Raw genomic sequence first — 21890 nt, forward strand, 5'->3', positions numbered from 1 at the left:
ATCTCATATTCTTGCCTTCCCAGCTAGTCTTCAATCTCAATAAGTAAGGAATATATAAGAGCTTACCTCTGGCTGCCACCACCACCGTCTCAACTCTCACAGCCGCCGCCTCCTCAAAATAGACGGGCAAATGCCGGGTGGGCACCGGCTGTGCAAAAAGCGCTTCCAAGCGATTAGGGGCAGAATAGAGCGCTCTCAAGCCCTAAAGGGCAAGATGCAGCGCTTCCAGGCGCTGGAAGCCAGCAAAGTCCAGGCAAAGTCCTTCAGCAAGGCAGGGGGGCAAAGCTGGGCCCAGAGCCAGCTCACTGGGTCTCCAGGCGGGGAGACAATCCAAGTGGCGGTCCTCTGGCCCAGCAACAGCAGCAGCCCCCTCAGTATCCTGGAAGAGAACAATTTCTGTGGGGACACAGCCCCATTTTTATACACCAAATTCCTTTGTCTGTAGGTGCAGGGTGGGGGAGAAACCAGTCGCAGCTGGTTTTGGAGCACCCTTGATGCGCTCATCACCTCACTCTATTCACTGGCAGGGCTAGGGTCATCAGTCGCACCACAGGGGGCGGAGCCAGTATTGTCTGGGGAAAACCTAGCCTCATTCAGGACACAGGTACACTCCTCCCCAGCCATCAGCATGCTAATCTCCCACTCACCACCGGGCAGACCCATCATGACTCATGGAGCCTGGCATCCCAGCCAGCTCCAGCCAATCACACGCCAGCACCTTCACAGCACATACACAGCCATGTCTAGAAGTGGCACTTCCCCACTAGACACATACATGCCACACATACCATTGCGCAGCATTCGCTCTCACGAGTTCGCACATACCAAACTCGTGCATGTACACCTCACACATCAGGAACTACGAGGGACACAGACATTCCCCATGCATTCCAATGGGAGGGCAGGCCAACCTTATCACATGCACTCAAGAGTGCGCACACATTTTCCACTGGAACACAGTGAAAGTGCACAGAACCCAAAAATCACCATCACCAGGTCACCATTACAAGCAAAAAGTCTAGCGGTGAACATGCCAGAAGGGCCAAGTCCAACACAACCCCCTTCCAGCCAAAACGCAGGGTAGAACAATCACCACCGTGATGGACTTCCCTGCTTGGGGCGATAGAACACGGACGCGGGCCTGCAACTGCAGGGACACCCTCCTGTTCTACGCCACGGTGAACCCATGGTATTCCTTCTCAAAACACTGTCTGGACCAACTGGGCTACCCCACTGGTACTCCCGAGCTGTCCGCGGCCAGGACCAGGCCCGGGCCACCCAGGTACCACCGGTCCTTGCCTATTCACAGAGTGGGGGGGGTAGTAACCCCTGGTACATAGTAGCCATTCTCCACTCTTCCTGTCTGCAAGACAGGACTAGACTGCCACTGGTTCCCCAGCCTAGGGTCTACAACCTCAGGCAGAGCAGGAGTCTCAGGAAAGGCTCTCCTCCCCCTACCTCTTCTCCTAGGGTTCCTCCCCCTCCTGCGAGGGGTACCCTAACAACTTCACTCCAACCCAGGGTTTAACCCCTCAGGTTGCACTGGGGTCAGAGGTGGGCTCTCCCACCCTCTGCACCCCCTTCCAGAGGTCTGCCCTCTCCCAACTAGAGAGGTTCCTCTGGAAGAAGAACCGGTCAGGACACTAGTTACAGTCGTCCTACCCTTCAGGTCAGATTGATGCTGAACCTGGCCTCCCAACCTCCGGTCTTAAACCTTTGGCGGAATAATTGCCTGGCACTCCAGGACTTCTGGGGACTCACACACCATCCCCTTGAGGCTGACACATGACCCATGTGTCGTGTGATTGTCTGCCTGGCGCAGATCTCCCGTCTCCTGTCCACCTGAAAGTGCGCAGAGATCCCCCAGCACAGAAGTGGCGCCACCCGGGTCCCCCCAAGAAGATCTAGCCCAACTGGCTAGCCCCTGGTCCACTGGTGCATCCACTGGGAAACTCATCCCCCAGTCACTCCTCACTTCGGACTTCTGTGCCCTCCCTCCTGGAGTAGCACTGCCGGACACTGGAAACCCTGGAGCTCTAGTTACAGATGCTCCAGGATCCCTAGACACTAGGAGATCCTCCTCAAGTGTACTAACAGGACAGCCTAGGTCCCTAACCTGGTGTTCCCTCAAGAAACCACCCAGGTTCTGAGATAGGGCTTCGGGCCTCTGGGGACTCTCAGCCTCCCACTGACTCCTGCTCCACTGAGCCAGATAGTCAGCCTCTCCACCCCTCTCACTATACTGGGACCTAGCTGGGCTACACTGAGCCTCTTCCACCACGCTGGGCTGGAAGATACCTGTACCACTACTGTTGGACTCACTCTCCAATGACTCTACAGAACCTCTGGCACTCTCCCAGCGGTCTGCTTCCTCTGCAAGGTCCCAAGGACAAACATGTTCAAACCTCAACAGGTGCTGGCGCAACTCTGGACAACAAATACTGAGGAACTGCTCTCTGAGAACCATATACACGGCTCCCCCCTCCTCCCAGTCCGGCCTAGTCCCCAGCCACTCACACTGTGCATCTGAACAGTCATCCAAAAAACTCCCCCCACTCCTGGTGAGGCAGTCACCTAAGGTTCCTGAACTTCATCCGGCACTCCTCTTCTCGGGAAACAGGTACCATACTCGGGGAACTGGGAGTGGGACTTTCTACCCTAAGATTCAAATAGCTGCCACCATTGGACTCAACCCTCCCTGGGGAATCCAGAACATTAAAACTGCGCTCAGGGGACAATCTACCCTCCTGAGCTAATATCTCTCTGGCAAAGGCCCTTTCAGCCTCCGCCATCCCTTCCTGTGCTAAGACTTTCTCAGTCTCTAGCCTTTGTTGCTCCAGGGCTAATGTCCTAAGACTCAACTCATGAGCCCACAACGCCATTTTCTCCTCTAAGGCTAATCTTCTATTCACCTCTGGAGACAGGGAAAGGGATGAGGCGCTGCCTCCTACGCTGGACCCAGCAAGGGACTCCCTATCTATTGGGTCCTCGCTCTCTGCTGGCGCCCATTCACTGTCATCCTCATCCTCCTCTTCAGACTCTTCAGGGCTCCCCACAGACCCACCACCCACATGGTGTGAGGCCTGGGCCCTCTCTTTCTCACTGTGCCCACGTTCCCAGTCATCCTTCTGCCATAGGATCAGGGTATCCCTAAGCTTGGACTGGGTGTCTGACTCCTTCACTGTGATGTCTCTCTCCTCACAAAACTGCACCAACTCATGCATACTGTACCTAAACAGGCCACAGAGGTTAGAAGAAGATTCCATCTTGGCAGGATGCTCACAGACACATGCAACACAGGGGATCTTACAGTCTGAAGTAAGAGTACACAATTCAAGGTCTTCAGCAGCTTCCTATCAAAGAGAACTCACACTCATTTGTCCAAGGCAACACACCATTCATCCACACACAACCCTCCCCTCAGACCGGTAAGGCAGTTTCTACCACCCCTGATTTTCTCAACCTGACTACAAGTGACACAGGTACCAAACTCTGGGCGCAGGGCGGGGGACAAATGTACTGGACACAATTTGCAAATGATACTCTTATGAAAAGAAATAACAGAACTTTGAAAAGAATAATCCTCAAAATGTGGTCATCTAAAATGTAGAGTTTTGTGGTGCGGCCAGTTGCCACTGTGGTACAATGCAAACACAAATCCTTATCCTCACCGCTTGCCGCCAATGTTAGAACCGGGATCCCTGGCTGGCCAGGGCTTGTGCCAAAGTCAGTCAGAGACCACCACTCCCAAGTCAGGGCAAGGGAGTTACACGCCAAGATAACCCCAGCTCACCCTCTAGGTAACGTGGCGCGAGCAGCAAGGCTAAACTTGGAGGCGATGTGAGTTAAGTATTTGCGCACGCACCCCAGCCACAACACCCAAGGCCCACCACAAAGGAAACTCCACACAAGGTTATATGTAAAATTTCCTTTGTATTATACCAAAACACATTAGATAAAACACACACTTTACAATGTGCCAACAGGCACGGGCAGAATTTACAGGGGATATGTACAAGACAGGGCCACATGGACCACTGTCAGGAATCAGCACTTTAAGAACCTAGCACTAGGTAGAATTAGCACTTAGAACATAGAATATAAAATCACTGTAGCAAGAAATAGCACACAACCAGTAATCACTGGTAACCAGGACCTCACTAGCACCACCTGTACTAGGAGAAAAACAACCACCTAAGTATCACAATACCTGTAGGGGTGTGAACACATAACACATGATGCATAACATACATTCAGAGGTGCAAATACCACATGATGCATAAAATACATTCAGCGGTGTAGGAGCAAGGCACATGATGCATAAAAAGATTCAGCGGTGTAGAACAAGGCACATGACGTATAAAAACACATTCAGAGGTGCAAGCACGAGCAATTGCGCAAAACTCACATTAGTCACCACCTGTGACTGTCCCTAGGCTCTCTGGCCTTGTTGGGGCTAGGACGCCCTGTGTCCCAGTGTCAGGGGCCTAAACGTGGCTGCTCCCACAAAGTGCTGGGCAACTGGTGTAAATAATGAGGGTCAACGCTGGAGCCTCGCAGGCTCTGACCAAATCTACTGTCCCCCAAAGAGCCTCGCTGGGCTCTACAATATGCAATGCTCCTGAGCCTTTCTGGGGCTCTAAACAGAATGGGGGACCTGGAGCCTCGGGGCTTCTAAACAAATGCCCCCAGAAACAAAGGTAGGACTAGCAGGAGGGGGTGGGCACCGGCAATGTTCCCCGACGCCCCCTCTAGTAGTAATTGCCCCTGGAGCCTCTCAGGCTCGTGACAGAATGGGCCAGGTGGAGCCTCTCAGGACTCAAAACACCAAGCACTGCCCCCAAGAGCCTCGTGGCTCACAAACAGAAAATGCCCCTGAGCCTCGCAGGCTCTGAACACCGGAGGGGGGGGGGCGCGGGCACCGACAATGTGCCCCGACAAGGTAGAGCCTCTCCGGCTCTAAACAAATGCCCCCTGAGCCTTTGGAGGCTCGCCAGCACAGCACCGGACCCAGCGGTACTCACCAGCCAGTACCGGTTCCTCTGCCTCTGCTCCGGTCCGCAGGCGGCTTCACAAGAGCTCCCGCTCCTCGGGACTCTCTGCACACTTCTCCCCTCTCTCTCCTGGCCTCTCCCTCGCTTTGGGAGCCCGGGGTGGGGGGAGGAAAAGACGCCAGCTTCTCCTCTCACCAGGCTGCTTCCGGTTGTCTCAATGTCCCGCCCCCCGGCCTGCCTGACTTCCGGGTCACGGCTGGGGCCAATCGCAGCGCGGCCCTGGGTTAGGGAGGCGGGGCCGGTGGCGGTGAAAACACGGGGCAATGCCGGGTGGGCACCGGCTGTAATAAACCATAAATCGAGGTGGGCACTCGATATGGGGGCCACCAACAAATAGCGGCAAGGTCCCTAGCGAGGTGGGCACTCGCCAGGGGCTTCAAAATCAGCAAAATAGACGTGCAAATGCCGGGTGGGCACCGGCTGTGCAAAAAGCGCTACCAAGCGCTTAGGGGCAGAATAGAGCGCTCTCAAGCGCTGGAGGTCAAGATGCAGCGCTTCCGCCGCTGGAAGCCAGCAAAGTCCAGGCAAAGTCCTTCAGCAAGGCAGGGGGGCAAAGCTGGGCCCAGAGCCAGCTCACTGGGTCTCCAGGCAGGGAGACAATCCAAGTGGTGGTCCTCTGGCCCAGCAACAGCAGCAGCCCCCTCAGGATCCTGGAAGAGAACAATTTCTGTGGGGACACAGCCCCATTTTTATATACCACATTCCTTTGTCTGTAGGTGCAGGGTGGGGGAGAAACCAGTCGCAGCTGGTTTTGGAGCACCCTTGATGTGCTCATCACCTCACTCTATTCACTGGCAGGGCTAGGGTCATCAGCCGCACCACAGGGGGCGGTGCCCACATTGTCTGGGGAAACCCCAGCCTCATTCAGGACATAGGTACACTCCTACCCAGCCATCAGCATGCCAATCTCCCACTCACCACCGGACAGACCCATCATGACTCATGGAGCCCGGCATCCCAGCCAGCTCCAGCCAATCACAGGCCAGCACCTTCACAGCACATACACAGCCATGTCTAGAAGTGGCACTTCCCCATTAGACACATACATGCCACACATACCATTGCGCAGCATTCACTCTCACAAGTTCGCACATACCAAACTTGTGCATGTACACCTCACGCATCACGAACTACCAGGAACACAGACATTCCCCATGCATTCCTATGGGAGGGCAGGCCAACCTTATCACATGCACTCAGGAGTGCGCACGCACTTTCCACTGGGACAGAGTGAAAGTGCGCAGAACCCAAAAATCACCATCACCAGGTCACCATTACAAGTAAAAAATCTAGGGGTGAACCTGCTAGAAGGGCCAAGTCCAACAGCCCTCAACTATGCATGGCATCCCCCTGTTCAACTGAAAGCCCAGATATTTCATAACTTTGGTACCATGGCATATTGACTCGACTATACACAGGCTGTCGTCATCACATCCAAAAGCAGCATTACCTCATATTTCTTCCAATTAGCACTACACCATGAAACCACAGAAAAAGTGTCCAGTAGTTCCATCAGGGCAGTAATGGGCAACTCTGAGTTTAGCTGGGTTTACATGAAGTAGGAAATCAATAACTCTGATGTTCGTCAGGAGAGCCTGGATACAGTGGTAGAACCGTATGGCATTATGACTGTACTACGTATTAGGTCAGGAGAGATGATGCTTCATGCATACAATGGTGTTCTTGACTTTTAGGTACTAGGGGGCAGATTTACAAGCCCCATGCGCCGTTTTTGTGCCGCAGTTGCGTCACTTCTTGTGACCCAACAGCAGCGTAAAAACGTGGCCCATTTACAACGTGACACATCTAGGGAGATGCGTCACGTTGTAAAGCCCTGCATTACATTATACCTGCGTCAGGTATAATATATGCAGAGTGGGCGTTCCAAGGCAAAAAAGCCTTGTAGAAGTGACGCAGTGAAATCAACAAGATTTGACTGCGCCACTTCTAGGACACCACTGCGTCAAATTCTTACACCAGCTTGTAGCAGGTGTAAGGAGTGATGCAGCGCAATGAGGATAGGCTTTCCCCTGGATTGCTGGAGTTGCATTGTGCTTGCGACATGACTCCAGCAATGCGTGACTTTTGCGTTAACAGAATTTCTTACGCATCTGTCAATCCTTGCGCCATACTGTAAATACAGCACATCCATAGTCTTGCAAGGTCTTCTCAAAGTGGCGCAGGGAAAGTGACTCATCTTCACAGATGCGTCACTGTCTTGTAAATCTGACCCAAGGGGGCTTATTTATGAGCCCTTGCATCACTTTTGCTCCGGTGGTGGTCACCAGCGGCGTAAAAACTTAGCTTTGTTGCACCTTATTTACAAAGTGACGCATCTAGGTAGATGTGTTACTTTGTAAACCTCTGCACCATATTATTCCTATGCCAGGTATAATGTATGCGTTCAGACGCAAGAAAGGATCGTAGAAGTGACACAATGAAATCTATAAGATTTCACTGCGCCACTTCTAGGACACAAATGCATCAATATCTTGCCCTTGCCTCATGGCCGGCGTAAGACTGACGCAGGCAGATTTCACATCGGACTTGCCCATGTGAAGTTCACCATTGCAGGAGTTGTATAACTTTTGTGACACACTCCAGCAATGCCTCATTTTTGCACCTACAGGTACGTCAGAAATACTGACGTATCTGTAATTCCTTGCGGCATGATGCGTCATACTGTAAATATGATGCATCATTGGAGTTGCAAGGAGGGTGCAATGAAAAGTGACGCATCGCTGTTTTCTCCCGGCGATGCGTCACTTTTTATGAATGAGGTCCTAGATAGGCTGTCAGCGCAACCACTGCATCTCGTGGAAGAACGGCATAGCTGACCAAAGTCTGCCCAATCATCCAATGGGTCTGACACTGAGTGATTTTAGGGGCCTGAGTATTACTTGAAGGTATACTGTGGATATAAATCAAGGTATTCCTCCTTGTTGCGCCACTGGCGTGGATGAGAGAATGAAGAGTGGATACTCTGATGGAGGCCTGCTCCGACACGGCTAGCCTCATCTGGACACTGCTTGATTGGGCCGGCAGGGGAGTGCCCGGCCAGTCTGGATGTTATTACTGCTACTTGAGTCACAGCTGGCCCCATGTTCTGGTGAGAATCCACTGCATTAGAGGAACTGCATATCCAGAAGGGAGGCTGATATGGATGCATCTTTAATAGCAAACGGTTGTATTCCTATCTGACAACTTACAGTTAGAAAGTACATTACCCTGCATATGCCTGCCTTCCCATCTGTGGAAGGGACAGCGATGGCAAATATTTTTGCTGTTATTCTCAGTCATACCACCTATTTGACTGCGGTGGTAGCCTTCTCTGAAATCTTCTAAAGATGCATCCATGTCAGCCCCTCTCCTGAATATGCACCGTATTGTTGTAAATATGATGCATCCCCGCAGGTTCCTAATGATGCCGCCCAGTGCAGCAAGATGGCTCGCAGAACTGCGTCATTTTACAGTAAATGTGCCCCCAGGTAAACAGTGCCAATTATGACGCGAGGTCATTCTGTCTTTTGTTGCGATCCCTATAGGATACTCTGCTTTCCATTTAGGGCTTACTTCACAGCTAAAGCAGCTTCAAGTAGGTGGCTAATCGCTGTGATGATGTAGATGCATTGATTGCAGAGTGAGGGGGGGGGGCAGCAAAGCAAGTTTGGCAGACAATGAAGGTCAATTAAAATATTTTGGTTAGAACTAGCAACTGACGGGGGAGTTGGGACTTGCTATGCTGCAAGACCCATGGGAGCGGGCTGCACTCCTGGGACGCATAACACGGATGCCTTTAGAAAGGTCGTGCTCTGGTGTGGCCCCCTGGATTTGAGAAGGCGACGGTACCCTGGGCAGCTGCCCACAAGGCGCGCAACACCCATTGGACTCACCGGGCTTCACCCCCCCCCCCCGACCCACCCGCCCCCCCCCTCCTCGTGTGTGGCAGCATGGGATGAGACAGATGCCGGGCACACATAGAGCCGCTCCCGAACGTTTCACAGGTCTTTAAAAGACCATTTGAATGTTAATTAGGCCTTGCTGTTGTTTCACCCCTTGTTGGAGGCCCTGCGGCTCCACTCTGCCTACTGATTACAGGTACAGCCCGCCCCCCGAAATTTTTCGAAGCCCCCACCCCGAAATTTGGCTCTATGCGCCTCTGCTGCCCACAATGTCCATGCCTAGCGACCGCCCTGATTACTACAACGAGACCGCCCTAGCACCATGATGCGAGGGTGCCTGCGTTAGCGCAAGGCAGCTAAAACAGCGTCAGTGCAATGGCCGTATCTCATAAATACGACGCATTTCTTTGCTTTTGACGCAGGGCAGTGCAGAAAACTGACTTGCTACGCCGCCTGCGTCAAAAACGTCTAATTGAGGCCCATAATTTCCCGTGCCCACAAAGTTAGGATGACCTTGCGTAATGTAAGCAGCGCTCCACTTAAAGCGCTCCAATATTTTCCTGGTCGAGTTCGTGCTATATAAAACTACAAAAATAAAGTAGACACGAAAACCCTTTGACCATGGCGAAAGTAGAGTTGTCCTGTAGCATTCCTGCCGCAGGGCTGATCCTACTCGCCCCTAGACGGTCCGTGGCACCGCCAGAAGACGCATGCGCACACCCACCCGCATCACACGAACCGCCTCATCTGCTTTTCAGACAGTTCAGGGATCTGTCAATGCCTCGCTGACTTACAGGCAACGGTCTCCGTCTCTGTTTATGTCGGGAGACAGAAAGCGCTTGTCATTACAATCAGTCAATTACATATTTTTTCTGAGGCGCATCTTTGTTTTGCCTCGCAGCGCATTTTAATACTCGAAACTCCTCGCCTAATACAGGAACTGTCAAAAAGATCCATGTGGTGCGTCAGATTCCCCAGTCCCTGACATGCGCCAGTTTCCTATGCAGCCTTACCCATGGCAAAAACATGCTAATTGAGGCCTGGCCTGACTGATGCGTCCTCTCAGCAGCCTCTCTTCAGAGACGCGGGGCTCTCTGTTCTTTTCACCCCCTCCCTTTGTTTACTGTTTTTCTCAACTCTTAAACAGCTGCAAACACGAATTAGCATTTACAAGCATACTAATGCCACGGCTAGGAATTTTAATACCCGATTATGTCACACTATCATTAATTTGTCGCCTTCGTTATCTCGCTAATAAACCGTTAATCAAAAACAAAGCGTCTGATTAAAATGTGACAGGCCGCTCCGGAACGGAGCTGAGTGCAGCTGTGCTGGTCGCCTCCTCAAGGAGGGCCTGCAGGGGCCAAATGCTGCTCTCCAGGTAAACACAGGTGAGCCCAGTGCTTCTGTACGCTGGTAAAAGCCATTTGCCTGCATTTGTAAATACTATTTGGGCAGATTTACAAGCCCCTTACGTCACTTTTACTCTGCTGTTGCATCACTTTTGTGACGCAGCGGCGGCGTAAACCATGCGCCACGTTGCGCCCTATTTACAACCTGACGTATCTAGGGAGATGTGTCACGTTGTAAATCCATGCGCCACATGAAACCTGCGTCAGGTTTCCTGTGGCGTTCCTGCGTAAAGTGGGCTTTCCATCGTATGAACGCCTCGTAAAAGTGCCTGAGTGAAATCTACAAGATTTCACTCAGTTACTTTTCCGAACCTGCTGCGTCAAAACCTTGCGCCTGCTTGTAGCAGGCATAAGGCGTGATGCACCATGTTGTGCATAGGCAAGGTTGGCACAGTGTTAGAGTTGCGTCGTGCCTGTGACTTAACTCCAGCACTGTGCCAATCTTACGCCGGCAGATGCGACACGCATCTGTTTATCCTTGCGCCATGATGCGCCGCATTGTAAATGCGATGCATCTGTGGTGGTGCAAGGGTAAACTTGTGTCACACATCCTTCCTGGTGAATCCCTGCTGATTTTCAGGGATGTGCCAGAAGTTCTAAATCTGCCCCCCATTGTATATACTGTCTCAGCTTAGTTCACCAAATCAAGGGCCTCATTTATGAAAACTGAGGCATCGCTGCATGAAAACAGCGATGCGTCACATTTCATTGAGCCCTTCTTGCAACATGATGGATGCGTCATAATTACTGTATGACGCATCATGTCCGCAAGGAATGACAGCTACGTCAGATTTACTAAAGTATCTGTCGGTGCTTTGCCAGTGTTGTGATAAATTGTGACTCAACTCCAGCAAAATTCCTTTCACTGGGTCAGTCTTACGCATGCCATGAGGCAGGCATAAGGTTTTGACGCATTTGCATCTTTGAAGTAATTTCTACAAGGCTTACTTGCGTGGGAACGCCCCCTGCTCACATTATACCTGACGCAGGTATAATGTAGCGCAGGGGTTTACAAAGTGACTCATCTGCTTAGATACCTCATATAGTAAATAGGGCGCAACAGGGGGGATGTCTTACACTGCCGATGTTTAACAAAAAGTGATGCAACAGCAACGGAAAACTGTTGCAAGGCCTCATAAATAAGGCCCCAAGTTTCCATCATTGCATGAAAAAAATAGAATTAGTAGAAATGTTATGCTATGTTATCTTATATTCATTTGTATAGCTCACTAATCACCCAAGAGGGTATCCAGGTGGCTAGGTTAAGGGTGTAGGTGTCAGGTCCACAAGGAGGATGTGGCATTTATAATGCGGGCTGAGCTACACATGCCATTTTCCTTCAAGCGGATCAGCACTTACCTTAACTACGCATATACCAGATAAATTAAGGTAGAAAACTGTATAGTAAAATCCTTTTAACCTCTTTCTTGAAAACACTGGTCTATTGGTGAGAAAGAAATTCAGACGGGAAAATTACATATTTTTGGGGCCAATCAGGAGAAGGTGTGGGCATAGAACATCTTTTGTCTGAATCTAGTAATTTGCTGCAGGAGGAAGTTAGCACTCTCTACAGAATGGCTGCCTATAGAGGTCACAAGCTATTGTAATAGGTACATGGGTGACTTGAAGTGCATGGCTTTGTGATTCAAACAAGCCATCTACGGGTGTATGCTGGCTGCGAATGGGATGTGTAAAATAAAAAGGAGTAGAAAATTATTGTGAGATCATCAACAGTGTTGTTCTGCCAAAGGCATATCTCCTGTTGGCATACTAAGCCACTGTGTTCCATCACTGGGAGGGATTGTCTCTTGTATCTGAGACCATATGGGATCCACCATGAGAGACAATAAAAGTTTAAAAATACCTCCTGCCTTTAGAAATTTTTATTTTATTAAGAAGATCACAGGTAGTGGTATGATTAACAAATAAGGGATGCGGGATGTGAACAGAGAGGTATTAGGTGTCTCTCACATCTATCTCTGGAAGCATCAGGTCTTGATGGAGGTAAAGACCCAATGAGGTAATGATCAGTGACTAAGTACACTAACGGGAGACATGCTCTTGGTGGAACAACACTGTTGAGGGTCCCACAGCAATTTTGGTGTCGCCCTTCCCTCCCCATCTCAGCACAACTCTTCCATTCCTTTTGATTTTACATGTTCATTTAATGGAGGTTGAGTGGAACTTTAACTTCTCCCTTCCTCTTTTGATTCTTGAGAGGGCTTTGAATGGGAGCCAGTGGAGATATTTGAGCATTTGTGAAAGTGTGTGATATATTCCTCTTATCAGTCTAACTTCAGAAATTATGGACACCTTGAGTGGTGCAGTTTGTGATTTTGTTAATCCTGATAAGGTCGCACTACCATACTTTAATCTGGAAATGACTAGGGATTGAACTGTGATCTTAAAAGTATGGAGGAAGGATGACTGGTTATACCGTCTTGAGATGATTGGGTTGTGGAGACACACTGCACGTGGATGATCTGGTGACCCTGTGTGTTACCGCTTCTCTGCAGGCAGTAGACTGAGCTCATGACATAGCTGCATCTTCATCAAAAGTACATAACATCATAAAGTAATCATTCAAGTGCACTGTGAGATGCTTGTTCAGTGGCCTGTTTTCCAACTTCCACAACCCAGCTTCCTCGTGAATTTGGCTAGGTTCACGCTATAGAAATACCACATACATACATGCGTACATACATGTGTATTACCAAGAGGTCTCCAAGGATTCAGCTGCTAGCCTCTCCTTGCAATTTAGTACAGAAAGCACTCCTTTGCTCCCCTAGAGCTTGAGGTAATAAAAGCAATAGTGAACGTAAACAAGTATGATTTTTCTACTCATTATTCTTCCCTTGAACATTCGAGATTTGTTTTTGCGTTGCTTTATTATTTATAGAGTGTGACATTCACCTCTATATTCATCTGGATATTGAAACAACCAGGTAAAGTTAAAAGAGATACGACATATGAGATAGTTATCCTTTCTGCCTTGTTCACCCCCTTTTTAGGTCTTGCCTATGCAGCGCAGCTGCATAGTAAAAAGACCTTAAGCTATCGCTTTAGTTTTTGTTCCTTAAACATTCATCCGTTCCATTGCCTACAATGACAACGCAGGCACATCTGGCTATTACCTTGCGGGAGCAAGCTTGACACCAAATGTTTGTAATTAACTTACAAACACAAGGTGCCCCTGGCTCGCTCCTGCAAGGGAATTGCGCCGGCCCTCACCTATCCCTATCCTACTCCCTTGGACACAAGAACATACCTTGGCATTTGAAGAATTAAAAAGAGCCTTATGTCAAGCGCCAGTTTTAGCGACTCCATGTTACAGCAAACCTTTTATGCTTTTCGTCACTGAACGAGATGGAACAGCATTATCTGTCCTTACACAAGATCAAGCAGGAAAACACAAGCCTTGCGCTTATTTTTCTAGTACACTTGATCCAGTGGCCCAGGCTCTGCCTGCGTGCCTGAAATCAGTTGCAGCAACAGCCCTAGCCATAAGACAAAGTGACTCCATAGTGTTGGGACACCCCCTGATAGTCCAAGTACCACATGCAGTGGAAGTTCTCTTGAACAGAAAGTCCCTTTCCCCACACGCCGGCGATGTAGGTCCAGCCCTTGCCCCCTTCTACAGCCGTGACGGACTTCAAAGTGTACACGCCAGCGGGACTTCCTGCTTACTCCCTCAGGCCCACGGAGGAGACGGACTGCGACCAGGCATCCACACGAGGCGGTGAGGATCGCGGATCATCCCAACCAGAGCCCAAGCCGTGAGAGAGCAAGGTCCGAGGTTTCCAGAGGCCCACCTGTTCCGAGGCGCATGCGCAGTACCGAGTTCACGCAGTATCGAGTTTCCGAGGCCTTCAAGTTCTGCTTCCCGGTGAGTACCGCTATTGGGAATGCATAAAGATTAAAGACGGGTTTATTTATTTGAACCCGGTAAAGACGTGTCCGTTCACACAGACACGGTGAAGACGGGTCCATTTCGGTGGGCACGGTAAAGACGTGTCTCTTTATGAGACAGGTATGGTTGTACTGTATTCCAGTGCATAAAGTTAACTGTTTTCAAGTTCATGTTTTTCCCCATGTATTAGTTAGAATGTATCTGTTTTAGTGTTTTAGTGTTGTAGTGTGAATGGTTGTTTCAGTCAGTCTATTTTGGTGTATATTGTGTTTTCGTTAAGTTGGTTGATGAAGTTGAAACCGACATTTCAACATGCCACTGTTTTCGAAATTACGTCAGACAGGGACCAGGAAAGGAATACTCGAAGAGTCAGTTCCCGTCCCGCCTAGAGACACACCTGGCCATTACATGTACAACAAACACGGGCTAGATGCCATATTGTTTTTAGATTTATGGGTAGATTACACGAAGGATTTAGAGGAGAAGTACAGATGGCCTGCCTCAGGAACATGGGATTCTGAATGCATTATGAAAGTAGAGGAAGCGCTATGGAAAAGGAAAGTAAGACCGTCACAGAAAGATGCCATTGAGTTATGGCGTAAAGAGTCACATAGGAGAGCAGAGAAAGAATTCCACCAAGCAGAGAGAAGTAAACAAGCAGCAGAAAAAGCCAAAGAAAAAGAACTGCGGGAGGAGGGGGTACGGGTCAAGGCAGAACAGGCTGATAGAGAAAGAAATGCCCTCGTTGCTGGTATTTATCCCGTCCTCTCAGATGAACTGGCTAAAGTGACCCCCTCAGAAATACCCCGTAGGTCGCGTACGCCACCACCAGTACCCTTTAGAGTACGTAGACAGAAGCTGACAGCCTCTGAAGCTTTTATTTCCTCCTATCTAGAAGAGCCCGCACCGGACTATGTAAACGCAGATTTCCCTCCGCCCCCATCAGCGGCTCAGCTCCTACAGCTCCAGCATATCGTGAAAGAGGACATAGGGTGAGGGGCCGTAGGAGGAGGGCCACCGCCAACGCCACAAACGTCATCAACACCATTTAAGTATTCTGTAGGTGTAACAATTCCACGTTGTATATACGATCCAGTACCAGGAGAGGGTTCAATGCTCGTGTTTTCACTAAGATTAAGACAAGCCGTCGACTATTTGGTCACATTACCAGACATGAAGGAACACCTAGATAAAATATACCATTTCATTAGAACGGGGGAGGGACCCGAGTGTATAGGAAAGGCCATGGAACACAGAAAGGTGGAGGTTAAGAACTACATCCTACGTTTTATGGTTAACTGTCTGATCAGGGAACAAGATCAACCAGACAGAGATGTAAGGAGAGGTCTGATAGAATGGAGTGACAACATAGATGCCGGAAGGCATGATAGACAGGGACAGACAGAAAGTATGTATAAGAAAATACGAAAGGAGATCTTAGAAATACACAGTGAAGAGTCTGACGGGAAGTTTGAGTCATCAACGGAAGATTTTGAGCCAGAAAACGAGGCAAAGGACAAAATGAATTACGTAGGCAAAGCACGACAGTTTGACAGGCCCAAGTGCCTCGACTACCGCAAACAGGGACAGGCTATAAAAGAAAGATATTCCCTTGAAAATCTATTCCAAGCTACTGAAAAAGCACTGAAACGGCGGATAGAGTGTGAACGATCCCACACCCCACACGAAAAGGAATTGGTCCGGTCAGCCGTCCAATGGGTGTCCAATTCTAAAATATATAGCAATGATATAGTGGCTCAGACTTTCTCGAGCCTTCCATCGAACGAACAGCGTTTGGCCGGTATCTACATGGTCCAACATTTGATAACGTTGTATGAGCATCAATATTCTGATCCCGGTAACTTGTATAAATTACTGGACGATATACTTCTGGAAAGATGGACAGGCCTAGGTACTGACTTAATTAATGTCATTCTGGATCAACGACATAAGTACTTACATTCTCTGACCACATGCATGCTTCCCACCTCACACCACGACAGAAAGAACTTATACATAGACAGACTGAACCCCCTACGAGAGGTACAACCCGTCAAAAATGCAGCGGGTGAGCTTCAACGAGTGTATGTTTACACACCCTTGACGAAATTAGAAATACTGGAAATGAAAAAGATGCTGCCCTCTCATGATAAAGACCCGGGGGGTTTCACCGTGAATTAAAAGACATTCTCCGTATAGGGGATTACACGTACGCTGACATTATAAAACTATTGAAAGTACTGTTGCCTGCTGGTATTTATGAAAAGCTTAAGGAAAAAGACTGGGAGGTGGGAGAGAAAAAGTTAAGTTGGGCAGAATTGGAAACAGAGGATAAAGGCAGGCACCCGGGTGTTGGTCTGTTGGTCTTGGGGACAAAGCTAAAGAACTACCTGAACTCCTAATACAGGTTTTGCCGAGACTATTGATTACTAAAAAGGAAGATTGGGATGCTATTTCAGCCTGTAAACAGAAACAAGACGAGGACACAAGTGATTTCTATTCTAGATTCGAGAAATGTTTTTCTATTAATAGCGGTCTTAAGCCCAGTAGCGAGTCATATCCTCATCTTTTCGTGAGCAAATTAGTAGAGAATTCCTTACCCCAGATCAAGAATAGAGTACTGAAGGTTGAGAGTACTTGGCAAGCAAATAGCCCTTCGCAAATGTTGCAAATGCTACAGTATCACCAGAACAGAATTAGAGAAGAGCAGGATCATGAAAAGAGACGTATGAAAGAGACAAAAATGAAGGTGCTGGTTGCCCAAACGGTACCAGCTAATACAAAAAGAATGTCACGACACTTGTTAAAGGGAACTGAAATTATTGCAAACAGCCAGGTCACTTTGTAAAAGATTATGCTGTCCTGAAACACAATATAGCTACAGGCAGAACCAAAGAACGACCACACGTTCCTAGGCAGAATAGCAGCCCACAGAACACACAACAGACAGTAGCGAATTTTCCACCCCCACCACCACCTGCTAATGCCCCGACACAAATGTATCAGTACACGCAGTCAGACTATCCAGAATACCAACAGTTCTCATGAAACAGCCTAGAGAGGGAAGTTGGCTTGCCCCATATTGAAGTTCCTGTAGATCAAGAGGGTCCTAATGTACATAGTCGTGTATTGGGAAAGGACAGAAAATTTCTGATTGACACAGGGGCGAGCAGAACTACCATCAGCCATGACGAGGTTCCAGGGGCACCCCTCTCAGGCTCACAGAATGTTTCCCTGGGACTTTCAGGAAAGCCTATTGTTAACGAAGTATCGAAACCAGTTTCCCTAGAAGTTGGTCCATTGTCACGTACCACAGACTTGCTACTTACTAAGTCATGTCCAGAAAACTTGCTTGGTATAAAGACATTAAAAGAACTAGGAGCAGTTATATGTTGTTCTCCGGAAGGAGTACGACTGTTCTTACGTGATTTTAAGGGACATTATGTGTTGAAGGATTTTGACCACAGACTCCAGAATGTACCACAGCACCTATGGGCACGAGGTCCGACTGACGTAGGTTACATGCACATTACACCACACCGTGTCACTCTCAAAGTAGGAGTAGTACTACCACGTATCCGGCAATACAAGTTACCACCTGATGCCGTAGTAGCCTTATTGAAAATTGTTGACGAGCTCATTGCACAAGGGGTGGTAGTGGACACTGACTCGAATGTATGTAGGGACGCCTTGCTGCTTTTGTTTCTACCTGTTTGGATTTGCCTGCTGCCAGCCTACTTCTTGCGGAACCCGCTCAGCGGGTCCCGCTGCGTGAGGAGTGTTGACTGCAGCGCCTTGAAGGGGACACCGAGGGAAGTACTTACACGGGGCTGCGAGCGAGTGCGTGAGCTCCTTTGGGACTGCATTTCCCAGGAGCGCCCGCCAGCCCTGATCAGCTACACCTGGGCCGCTCTCCCCGACCCCTCCTACCCTTCCACCGAGCCTTTATCATCTGCTCTCGCTGAGTCGGCGAGTGGGACGCCTTGCTGCTTTTGTTTCTACCTGTTTGGATTTGCCTGCTGCCAGCCTACTTCTTGCGGAACCCGCTCCGCGGGTCCCGCTGCGTGAGGAGTGTTGACTGCAGCGCCTTGAAGGGGACACCGAGGGAAGTACTTACACGGGGCTGCGAGCGAGTGCGTGAGCTCCTTTGGGACTGCATTTCCCAGGAGCGCCCGCCAGCCCTGATCAGCTACACCTGGGCCGCTCTCCCCGACCCCTCCTACCCTTCCACCTATTGTGTTCGCACTCCTTATCAAGCCACTAGTACTCCCGCAGCGCGGGAGAGCGCGCGGGAGAAGCCCGGGACAAGGGCGGGACCGTCTGTGGCCATCCGGGGCCGAAGGAGGCCGGGCTGGGCCACCCCCCTTACCAGTGACATATAATATCTCCTCCAGTAAGTGGCTTAGAAAAGTTGGATTTGATTAGTGATTAACATGGCAACGTCCACATCAACAAACTCTGTAAATAGCCATCAAATAACTCCTCCTGTAGAGTCTGGTCCACTGGCAATTGGCCCCTTAGATAAATTTTTCTTTAATCGTTCACTGGTAATAGACAAAGAGTTGACCTTGGCAGAGAAGCGCGCAGAGCATAGGCTATCAATTGAAATACTTAAGAATTCAACGGATAAGTTTTCAAATCTAGCTTACCCCACCCTGGTAACTCCTCTGTCATCAGTGAACCTGCCAGTTGCAAATGAACATTTTGAGGTTCAGGCCCAAAAATCAAACAAGGATGTTGTGACAGAATTAAATAATCCTTGTGGTGGCAAAATCCTACCAGCACCGCTCACTGACTCTGGTGCTCAGGTTACATTGGCCCAACCCAAAATCGGGTCCAAACGGAAACGACCAGCATCTGTAAGAAAATGTAAAAGGGTGGTCAAACCCCCTCAAAAACTCAGGAAGTTACATAAACTGGTGAACACAGGAGAGGTAGTTACTAACGAAACTCAAAGTACAGAAAGTGTTACACCTACTAATCTTGTCTCCTTGAACAGCCAGGACGGAGATGATAATCCTTGTATCGACTCCACTGTACCATGTAAAGATAAGGTGCAATCACTTGTAAATGTTCTCCCTGAACTGGAAAAATTGTTTAGATCACTACTCACCCCTATTGAGGATAGAATTGCCAAGCTTGTAGATAGGTTAAACCATTTTGAACAGACAACATTAGACAATTTCTATTCTACAAAATCACTGATTAAAGTGAATAGGGTGGAAGTAAGCACAAACTCTCAGGTCCTAAACAACCCTGTTATTCAGGATAAGGGAAGAAACCTCGAAATAGCTCTCCTTTACCTCCCAAACAGAGCAAACCTACAGCTAAAGCCATTGTAAAATCCTCAGATAGAACTGAGAGAGCAAACGTTGGTCCTGATTTACCTCAGTTGACCATAATACAACCTACACAGCCCACAATTCCCCCGACACAAAATCCACCAATCGCAATGAGTGCTGAGGCTACAGTGCGTCACCAAGCGGGAATAGTACCAACAACCGCAAACGTAATTAATAGCACGCAGATAGCTCAGAATATTCCGGTGGGAGGGAATAGGGCTAATGCAGGTCTGTTGGTAGGTAAAACTTCAGTACCGTCCCAAATAAATAACAAACAACAGGCGCCGAAGCCTGTCCCCCAATATTTCCCCCAAGTTCCCAAATCTATCCCACCGCCCTTGGCAAAGCCACCCCACAGAAAACCACCAATTAATCTCACCCCAGACTCCTTTCCCTACGTAGCAGTTCTTATAAATGTACCACCATTACCCCCAGGACAGAGAGAAACTTTCCAGATGCTCAAAAACAAGATCATGCACTGGTTAAAGGAAAACCGTCCTCTGCCTGGCGACATCGACGGGCTAATCATAGGGGTAAGGAGAATAGATTGGATGGGATATACATCGAAAACCTTGGGTGGGGACTGCATAGTGGTTAATTTTCAAGACCCAAGGGTGGCGGGATGGATAACAAGGCAGGGATGGGGAACAAACAAGGGAGGTATCGGAATTGTAGACCTTACCTTTTTTTACCCCCGACCCACTAATGTAACGACTAGTTTACTCAATGAACCCCTTATTCCCCCTACTGTATCATGGCCAGTCAATCCCTTACCACCTCCTCCTGTTGGTAATAACCATACCACTTGCACATATTACAACTCTCATGTAGGATGGCAGGAGCCGGGATGGGGATATTGACAAACCAGTAGAGACAGTATAGGAGGGAATATTAACGAGCCAAAAGGGCAATGTGATGTTCATGGTAATACAATTGTTACAAACCTATTGGTCAATAACATCGAGACGGGGGGTTTGGTTGAAGAAGGTGGTTTTAGATTGGGAACCCTAAATACAAATGCCAAGATAACATACCCAGCTACAGCCAATACGACAGTCGATCCAATAGATGACCTAGAAAGGCAGATTAATTCTATTGAAAGCACTATGTTAGCCCAAGTGTTTCCATTGACTAACACTCGAGATGGGCCAGATGCTAGCATTGGTACGCTTTTATCTTGGAATGTTGCTGGGCTGGCCAGTAAATTGGATTCCCAATCCTGGGTGGACTTCATAAGTGGGTATGACATCTGTTGCTTCCAAGAAACCTGGGCTTGTGATCCCCTTTTCTGTTTTGGTTATTTGAACTATTGTATACCAGCGTCAAAAGGGGGAAGAGGGCGGCCCAAGGGAGGCTTAACTGTTTGGGTTAGACAGGACCTACAGATCAACATCAAAATGTTGGACCTGGGAAATTGTGATTTGCAAGTATTAAGAATCTCCGTAGCAAAGGGTCAACCAATAGATTTGTATAATGTCTACGTGAGAGGTAACAACGTAACCAATTTACCCACCATTGAGCTGTTGTCTACTGCCATAGAGACCAAGTCCCAGGAAAGTGTAACGATAATTGTAGGGGACCTCAACAGGACTTTTGAACCTCTGGACTGTACAAATGACCTCTTGGAGAGCGAAGAGGACAATCTCTGGGGAGTACCACCTCTATGCCTAAAACCTGTAAAGAGATGGACAAAAGAGATCTTATTACTGAACGGAATTTGTATGGAACATGGTTTAAGAGCACTGAACGGGAGGACACCTGGGGACAAGGAGGGCAGCTACACTTTTGACAATGGCATCAACAGGAGCCGAATCGACTACATTTTGTGTAGTCTCCAACTGTGGAAAGGGGTTGTTGATATGACAGTTAGGCCCCGGGTTGAAAGTGACCACAACCCCCTCTGTGTGACTCATAGGTGGTGGAATACTGGTGCGGGTAACCCTCTAGTGATATACGATGAAACCCCTGTTATGAGTAATGATGAACGCAGGTTAAAATGGCCCAAGGTACTGGCAAACGAGGCCACTATGACTTACATCAATAATGTTGTTGATTGTGCAATTTCCGCGATGGAAACAGCGGTTCCAGTGGTTCCAGGGGATAGTGGTATCACCGAAATCCACAATAAGTTATTCTCCCTCCTGAGACCATGCTTCTTCATTAAAAGAAGGAAAGGGAAGAAATCTAAAGAAGTGGGAAGGTGGTTTGATAGTCACTGTAGATCAGCACGATTAGCCCTGGGACAAGCCATAAGGAATAGGGACCGCGCC

The sequence above is a fragment of the Lissotriton vulgaris genome, chromosome 2_2 (assembly GCF_964263255.1).
Source record: "Lissotriton vulgaris chromosome 2_2, aLisVul1.2, whole genome shotgun sequence".
Classification (NCBI taxonomy): domain Eukaryota; kingdom Metazoa; phylum Chordata; class Amphibia; order Caudata; family Salamandridae; genus Lissotriton; species Lissotriton vulgaris.